At 39.7% G+C, this 9602-nt stretch overlaps 1 protein-coding gene across 1 annotated transcript in view; it reads left to right on the top strand.

Moving 5' to 3' along the window:
* The first annotated feature begins 8271 nt into the window (after positions 1-8271).
* Positions 8272-9602, top strand: part of IFNAR2 (interferon alpha and beta receptor subunit 2) — a 31827-nt gene continuing 30496 nt past the window's right edge. The window contains exon 1 of the mRNA XM_040484022.1: positions 8272-8281. The gene's annotated coding sequence lies outside the window, so the exon portion shown is untranslated. The remainder of the gene's footprint in view (positions 8282-9602) is intronic.

Here is a 9602-nt window from a genome sequence, read left to right as displayed (position 1 = left end):
CTGGGTAATTATATTTCGAATCAAAGATCTAGGAACTAGGTATGCCTATCACTATTGGAATGTCACCAAGCCCCTCAGAGGGCAAAGCTAGGGGGGGAAATACACACATACATGTATGCATTCATATCTCAGAGGGCAGAGTTAGATAGATAGATAGATATAGATATAGATATAGATATAGATATAGATATAGATATAGATATATTCATTCTATAATTATATATATTTATTTTTAATATTTATTTTTGAGAGAGAGAGAGTGAGAGAGAGAGCGAGCGAGCATGGGCAGGGAAGGGGCAGAGAGAGAGGGAGACACAGAATCCAAAACAGGCTCCAGCCCCGAGCTGTCAGCACAGAGCCCGACGCGGGGCTCGAACTCACGAACCGTGAGATCATGACCTGAGCTGAAGTTGGACACTTAACCGACTGGGCCACCCAGGCGCCCCTATATATTTCCATTATATACAAAAATATATAGCCTCACACATACTTATATTACTTATAAATATTTACATTCACATGTGCACATTCTATATTGTACATATTATCTTTTATATATTCTATTGTGTCTATTATATTATTATACCTATTTACATTTTATGTCTATATCTATCTTTCTATGGGTCTACCCATCCATCTAGAGAAAACCATGAGTTCACATCAATGCCTCCAATTCCAATCCAACACCACAGAGTTGATTCTAGTCTCTCCCTCTCACTACCTGTTTCTCCAACAGAACCTTAGCTCCCATTAGCCTTGATAGATTGATAGTATGACTGATCCCCCCTGTAGTATGTAACCAATCTCCAATCTCCCCTGCCCCCCCCTTTCTCAGCATGAATGCCCTCCTCAACCCACCTGGGCTGTCCCCATGAGAATTCCTTCCTCACCCCTTTTGTACCTCACACTGCCCCCTACTCCCGTGTGGGTGCAACCCTCACTCTCCGGCATGCTCTGACGCTCCACGAAAGATTGTCCTCACGGATGCCCCTTTCTCCCCTCGATGGGTTTCCACGGCTCCCCCATCACTCACCAGCATGGTCCCTGTCTTGCTCTGTCCCACCTAGCAACTTTAGGACTCTACCTGCCTTAGCATCAGTGGAACTGTCAAACTTAACACTACAAGGCAGAATGTTAGATTTCCATCCTCTACCCTTACACCATTTTTCTCTCAGCCTTTCCCATGTCAATTCACGAATCCAGTAGCCAGCGCATTGCTCCAGCCCTCGATACGGTCATCCGTGATTCCACACTAGACTTGCTCTTCCCTTTCCTTCTTTGGCTGGTTCCTGCCCCGGGGGCTTTTGGGCTTAGCTCTTCTTCCAGCCTGGCCCTCTAGGAACTCTTAACCTCAGACTTCCCATTGTTCAGGTCTCAGCCCAGATGTTCTCAGCTGAGAGAGGCCCTCCCAGACCAGCTTGTCCCACGTAGCTCTCCCAGGCCCCTTCCGGCTTACCACCTGTTGCTTTCTCCTCGCATCACTCTGAAATTATCTTGTTTGCTTATGGTCTGTGTCTGCACCCCCAGCCCCCCTCCACCCACTAGTTGTATAAGCCCCACCAGAGAGCAGAACTTGGCCTGTGTAATATACTGTGCTACCTCCAAAACACACAATAGTTAACATGGGTGGGTGCCCAATATATATTTCTGAGTGAATAAACAAAGGTGCATTTTTTAGAATGTAGTAGACTTTCTTTACAGAAAAATACAGCATATAGTACAGAGATTTCCCATATAACCCTTCTCCTCCATACAGTTTCCCTTATTGTTAACATCTTGTATTGGTGTGACACATGTTACAATTGATGAGCCAATAGTGATACAATATTATTAAAGTGTAAAGTTTACATTGGGATTCACTCTTTGTGTTACCCAATTCTACGGGTTTTGACAAATGTATAATGTCATGTAGCCACCACTACAGTATCACGTAGGATAGTTACAGTGCCCCCAAGTCCCCTGTGGTCCACTTTTTCTTCCCTACCCTCTTCATACCAAAACACCGGAAACCACTGATCTTTTTACTGTGTCTATAGTCTTGCCTTTTCCAGAATGTCAGGTCATTGGAATCGTACAGCATGTAGCTTTTTCAGACTGACAGGTTTGTAAATTTAGATCCCTCCATGACTTTTTGTCTTGATAGCTTATTTCTTTTTATTACTGAATAATATCTCATCGTACGGATGTGGCCACCATTTGTTAATACGTTCACCTGTGGAAGGAAATCTTGGTGGCTTCCAGAATAAAGCGCTCGTCGATTTTTGCGTGACCACAAGATTTCAACTCATTGTAGTAAAGTTCATGTTTGCTGGATCATAGGACGTAAGAGTATGTTTAGCTTTGTAAGAACTGCCCAACTGTCTTCCAAAGTGATTCTACCGTGTTGTACTTCCACCTACAAGGAATGACTCCTTCTACTGCTCCAGCATTTCGGGTTGCCAGTGTTTGGGATTTTAGCCATTCTAATAGGTATACAGTGGTACCTCATTGTTGTTGTAATTTGCCATTCATTGCTAACAAATGACTTTGAGAACTTTATATGCTTACTTGTCATCTACCTATCTTTTTTTATGAGGTGTGGGTTCAGATCTTTGCCTCCTTTGTAATTTGGTTGTTCTCTTATCACGTTTTAAGAGTTCTTTGTACATTTGGATAGAAATCCTTTATTAGATAAGTTTTGCAAATATTTACTCCCAGCCTGTACCTGGTCTTTTCATGATCTTAACAGTGCCTTTTGCAGAGCAGAAGTTTTTAATTTTTTTTTAAATGTTTATTTATTTTTGAGAGGGAGAGAGAGATACAGAGCATGAGCAGGGGAGTGACAGAGAGAGAGGGAACACAGAATCGGAAGCAGGCTCCAGGCTCTGAGCTGTCAGCACAGAGCCCGATGTGGGGCTCAAACTCAGGAACTGTGAGATCATGACCTGAGCCGAAGTCGGACGCTTAACCGACTGAGCCACCCACGCGCCCCAGAAGTTTTTAATTTGAATGAAGTCCAACTTATCAATTTTTTCTTTTGTAGATTGTATCTTTGGTGTTGTACTTAAAATTCACTGGCAAACCTAGGGTCATCTAATTTTCTCCTATGTTATCTTACAAAAGTTTTAGAGTTTTGCGCGTCACATATGTAGGTCTATGATCTACTCTGAGTTAATTTTTGTGAAAAGTGCGAGGTCTGTATTTAGCTTCTTTTTTCTTTTCCTTCCTTTTTTCTTTCTTTTCTTTCCTTTCTTTCTGTGTGTGTGTGTGTGTGTGTGTGTGTGTGTTCAGCTGTTTCAGTACCATCTGTTGGAAAGACTATCTTTCTCCTCTGAACTGTCTCTGCAGCTTTGGCAAAGATCAGGCGACTGTATTTGTCTGGGTCTTTCTCTGGACTCTTTGTTCTGTTTCATTGATCTACTTGTCTGCTCTTTCACCAAAATCACACTGTCTTGATTATTGTGGTTTATGGTAGGTCTCGAAGCCAGCTAGCTTCAGTCTTCTGACTGTCTTCTTCAGCCATGTGTTGGCTATCTGAGCCTTTTGCCTTTGCACATAAACTTGAGAATCATTTTCTTGATGTCCACAAAACAATCTGCTGAGACTTGACCGAATGCAAATCCAATTGGGAAGAACTAACATTTTAACAATATCGATTCTTCCTATCCATGAATATAGAAATCTCCTTATTTATTTATATATATTTTTTTACTTTCTGGCTTCACAATTTTGTAGTTTTCCTTATATACATCTTCTGCATGTTTTGTTACACTTAGAAAAATATTTTACTTTGGGGTTGACAATGTAAATGGTACTGCACTTTTTTTTAATATGTGTTTTTTCAATTTTTTTTTTTTATGTTTCTTTATTTTTGAGAGGCAGAGACAGAGCGCGAGCAGGGGAGGGGCAGAGAGAGAGGGAGACACAGAATCCACAGCAGGCTCCAGGCTCTGAGCTGTCAGCACAGAGCCCGAACTCATGAACCACAAGATCACGACCTGAGGGACGATTAACCGACTGAGCCACCCACACGCTCCAATGGTACTGTGCTTTTAATTTGAAATTCCAATTGCTCATTGTTGTGTATAGGAAGCAGTTGACTTTTGTATATTAACCTAGTATCCTGCAACCTTGTTATAATCACTTATGACTCTCAGGAGGGTTGTTTGTTTGTTTAGGGATTTTTTGGTGAGTTCTTTGGGATCTTCTACGTAATTATGCCATCTGCAAACAGACACCATTTTATTTCTCCCTTCCCAATCTGTAACCCTTCTTCTCCTTATTTGTAGGACTTCTGGTACAGTGTTGAATAGGTGGGAGGGAGAAGTCATCCTTGCCTTGCGCCCGATGGTGGGAGAATACAGTTTTTATAATGTTAGCTGTAGGCTTGTTGGTAGATGTTCTTTATCAAGTTAAGGAAGTTTCCTTTTATTCCTAGTGTGTTAAGAGTTTTTGTCAGGAATGAATTTTGGATTTTATTAGATGCTTTTTATGCATCTATTGATATCATCATGTGATTGTTCTTCTTTAGCCTGTTGATATGATAGCGTATATTCATTTTAGAGTACGTGGATTTTTGAAGATCGTACAAGCTTTACATAACTGGAATAAATCTCATTTGGACATGGCCTATAATTCTTTTAATCATAGTTGGATTTGATTTGTTAATATTTTGTTGAGAATTCTCACTTCTTTATTCACGCGAGCTATTGATCTGTGGTTTTATTTTCTTGTATTGTCTTTATCTAGTTTATGCTGGCCTCACAGAATGAGCTAGGAAGTGTTCCTTCTACTTCACTTATCTGGAAGAGTTTGCAAGAAATTGTCACCATTTCTTCCTTAAATATTTGGTACAATGCACAGTGAAACCGTCTGGGCCTGGGGCTTTCTTTTTGGAAGATTACCAACTATTGATTCAATGTCTTTAACAGATATAGAATGATTTCAATTATCTATTTCTCTTTGTGTGACTTTTGATAGATTGTGTCTTTCAAAAAATTGGTCTAAGCCATCTAAGTTATCAGATTTATGGGCATAGAAAATTATTCAGAATAGTGCTTTATTATCCTTTTAATATCCATGGGATTAGTAGTGATTGGTCCCTCTCTCATTTCTAATTGTAGTGATTAGTGTCTTATCCTTTGTTGTTGTTGTTGTTGTTGTTGTTGTTTGGTTAGCCTGGCTAGAAGTTTATCAGTTTTATTTATCTCTTCAAAGAACCGGCTTTAGTTGTGTTGATTGTCTCTATTGATTTCCTGTTTTCAATCTCATTGATTTCTGTCCTCATATTTATTCATTCTTTTCCTCTCCTTGCTTATATTGATCTTCTCTCTCTAGTTTCCTAAGGTGGAAGCTTATTGATTTGATATCTTTCTTCTTTGCACTGCTTCCCACAAATTTCAATAAGTTGTATTTTCACTTTCATTTAGTCCAAACGTTTTCTAATTTCTTCTAAGCCTTCTTCTTTGGCCCAAATGTTTTCTCATTTCTTCTAAGACTTTTTCTTTGGCCCATTTGTTATTTAGAAATGTGTTGTTTAACCTCCAAATATCTGAAGGTTATCTAGCTATCTTTCTATTAGTGATTTCGAGTTTAATTCCATTGTGAACTGACAGCATACTTCGTGTGATTTCTATTTTTTTCAGATTTGTTACGGTGTGTTTTACAGCCCTGAATATAGTCTATTTTGGCAAATGTTCCATGCGAGATGAAGAATAACATACATTTTGCTGTTGTTGGATGAAATATTCTACAAATGTCAATCAGAGCCAGTTGATTGGTGATGTTGGTCAGCTCAACGATATGCTTACTGATTCTCTGACTACCGGGTCTGTCGACTACTGATAAGGGGGTCATGAAGCCTCTATAATCATGGATGTGTCTATTTCTCATTGCAATTCTATCAAATTTTGCCTCACATATTTTGACACTTTGTTGACACTTTGTTAGGCATCCACACCTTAAGGACTGTTATGTTTTCCTGGAGAATTGATCCCTTTATCATCAATATAATGTCCTGTTTATCCCTGATAATTTTCTTTGTTCAGAAATCTGCTACTCTGAAATTGACATAGTTACTCCAGCTTTCCTTTGATTAATGTTGGCATGCCATAGATTTCTCCATCCCTTTGCATTTAATCTATCTGTGCCTTATATTTAAAGTAGAGTTCTTGCAGATAACATGTCGTTGGGGTCTTACTTTTTTACACACTCTGTCTCTGTCTTTTAATTGGCATATTTAGACCATTCACACTTAAGGTTATCATTCATATAGTTGGGTTAAGGTCTACATATTTGTAGCTGCTTTCTACTCTACTATTATACTTGTTCTTTGTTTCTTTTTTTAATCTTCTATTCTTTTTTTTAAATTTAAGTTTATTTACTTATTTTTGAGAGAGACAGAGACAGCGTGAGCAGGAGGGGCAGAGACACACACAGAGAGAGAGAGAGAGAGAGAGAGGGAGAGAGAGAGAGAGAGAGAGAGAGAGAGAGAGAGAGAGAGAGAGAATCCCAAGCAGGCTCCTTGCTGCCAGTGCAAAGCCCAACATAGGTCTCAAATCCATGAAACTGTGAGATCATGACCTGGGCAGAAACCAAGAGCTGGATGCTTAACTGACTGAGCCACCCAGGAGCCCCTTTAATGTTTTACTCTTTGCCTTCTCTAGTTTTAACTGAGCCTCTTACATGATTGCCTTTTCTTTCCTTCATTAGTATATCTATTAAAAAGAAGTGTAATCATCAGTGATCGCCCTAGAGTTTTCAATATACATTTACAACTAATCTAAATCCACTTTAAGATAACACTACACCATTTCATGAGTAGTGCAGGTACCGACCCACAGTATGTTTCCAATTCCTCCTCCCCATGCCTCATAAACTTTATTATTACACATTTCATTTATCCATAAGCTCTAATCACCCAATTCAATGCTACGGTTATTATTTTAAATAATAGTCTATTCGATCAATTTAGAATAAGAAAAATAAAAGATTTTATTTTACTTTTACTTATTCCTTCTCTAGCAGTCTTTCCATTTTTAGACAGGAAAAGCGTCCAACCTATATTATTTTTTTTTCTTTCTGAAGGACTTATTTTAACATTCCTTGCAAGGCAGGTATACTGGCAACAAAACCTTCCATTTTTGTTTGCCTGAGAAAGTCTTTATTTCTCCGTTATTGTTTGAAGGATGATTTTTCTGGATACAGAATTTCAGATTGCTGGGGTGTTTTTTTACATTACATCACTCTTCTTTCTTGCGGTTTCTGAAGAAAAATAACGTGAAATTCTTATCCTTGCTCCTCTGTAAGGTAAGATGTTTCATTCCTCTGGATTCTTTCAAGGGTTTCTTTTTGTCCTTGGTTTCCTATAGTTTGAATTATGAAAAGCCAGCATGTAGACTTTTCGGTATTTATTCTTAGTATTGTCTGAGCTTCCTGAGTCTATGATTTGGTGTCTGTCACTAATTTTAGAAAATTCTCAGCCATTATCGTTTCAAATACTTCTACTCCATTCTCTCTCATTCTTCTCTTTCTGATATTCCTTTCCTACTATGAATGTGATACCTTTCGTAATTGTTCCCTACTTCTTGGACACTCTGTTCCTTTTTACTTATTGATTGATTTTTACTTTTTAGTTTGGGAAGTTTCTAATTTTTAAGTTTTATTTATTTATTTAGAGAGAGCAAGAGCGAGTATGTGCATGAGCAGGGGGAGGTGCAGAGAGAAGGAGACAGAAAATCCCAAGCATGCTTCATGCTGCCAGCACAGAGCTTTGTGCGGGGCTCAGATTCACGAACTGTGAGATCATGACCTGAGTCCCAGTCAAGAGCTGGATGCTTAACCAACTAAGCCATCCAGATGCCCCTAGTTTGGGAAGTTTCTATCCACATATCTTCACACTCACTGATTCTTTCCTTGGCTATGTCCAGGCTACTGATAGGTCCGCGAAAAGTGTTCTTCACTTCTGTTACAGTGTTTTGTTTTGTTTAAATTTCTGGCATTTCCTTTTGGCTCTTTCTTAGAATTTTCATCTCTCTACTTACATTACTCATCTGTTTTTTTCATTGTTGTTGTATTTTTCCTCCCGACACCAACCAACTCGAATGCCAGCTGGTGTCCTAGAATTCAATTCAACGCTGACACTAAGTACCCAGAACTCACATCAGACTTGGCAGGTGTAAGGCTCAGTCCTCTAAGACTGCCCTCACTTCAGATACCAGTCACAGGTTTTGGGTTCCCGGTCCACCCACCCTTCTCTCCGACTTGACTACAGAGTCAGGGGTTCCCATGACCACCCTGCCAGGTTTGAAAATTCGCTAAACTGACTCACAAAACTCACCAAAGTGCTTTAGTTACCATTGCTGGCTTACTGTACAGGATACATCCTTGGAACAGCAGGAGTCAAGTGCAGTTTAACTTTCCCTACGGTTTCCAAGACTCCTGCTCCCTGCACACCGATTCTCTCTCTACATTGGTCTGCCTCTCCGGGTTTCTGGCTGCAGTTTGTGCTGTGATCAAAGAAGAGATTCACTACTGGATCGAAGAGATTTCCAGTTGGCTCAGCTTTTCTCTTGTGAAATGTGGAGTGACAATTTCTAAGCACTTTACATCTTGGAACAGACTGTGTTTGTTTTTTAAAATCTCTTTCCATGGGGCACCTAGGTGGCTTGGCCAGTTAAGGGTCCAACTTCGGCTCAGGTCATGATCTCACAGTTTGTGGGTTTGAGCCCCGCGTCGGGCTCTGTGCTGACAGCTCAGGGCCTGGAGTCTGCTTCAGATTGTGTCTCCCTCTCTCTCTGCCCCTCCCCCACTCATGCTGTGTGTGTGTCTCTCTCTCTCTCAAAAATAATAAAATGAACATTAAAAAAATGTTTAATAAAATCTTTTTCTGATTATATAAGTAAAAATATTTGGAAATTAGACATTTGGAAAGTGAAAAGAAGAACCTAAAAATCACCTTGAGCCGCCCAGTCTATAATTAATCATTGTTAACATTTGTATATATTTCTATTTGTCATGTTTCTATTTGTGGGCATATTTATATTCATAACTATGTTTTTATAAAAGGATGGAGTTCTGTATTGTCTTTCCCCCACTGTCAGGGACTATTTCTGAAGCTTCTCTAAAACTGCTGCAGAACATATTTCCAATGTTGAATGTCTTCTGTGGGGACCCTGACCCGGTGGCGAGTTCCCTTCAGGTCTTATGGGGCTGGTGACAATTCTCCTCTTGAAGACTGAGGGTCACACATGAAGCAGACTGACATTCTCTCATGATCACCTCGGTGCCTATTGTAGGGAGGAGGGTCAGCAAACATTAGTTGACTGGACGGGTGCAAAGGTCCCCTTTTTCAGCTACAAAAACTATGAAACGTCCTCCTCCCCCTTTCCTCAGAGTCCAGAAAGCCGAAAGTCAGATTGGATGCTCGATGAGAACTTAAGGCGTTCGTGTATTTCTTTTCCTTCTCCTTCGAGGGGATTTTCAACATTTCCATATGAGTAGCTTTAATGTTCCAAGCATACATACATTTTCCTGGAAGTTACCTTATATTCTCTTTTGAAAATTGCCAATATAAACCACAGATACGCAAAATAACGGGGGACTATCTTTCCTCTCCTACCCTG

The sequence above is a fragment of the Herpailurus yagouaroundi genome, unplaced genomic scaffold, assembly GCF_014898765.1.
Source record: "Herpailurus yagouaroundi ecotype Mexico unplaced genomic scaffold, PumYag 162, whole genome shotgun sequence".
NCBI lineage: Eukaryota > Metazoa > Chordata > Mammalia > Carnivora > Felidae > Herpailurus > Herpailurus yagouaroundi.
This window is presented reverse-complemented; position numbering and strand designations above follow the sequence as displayed.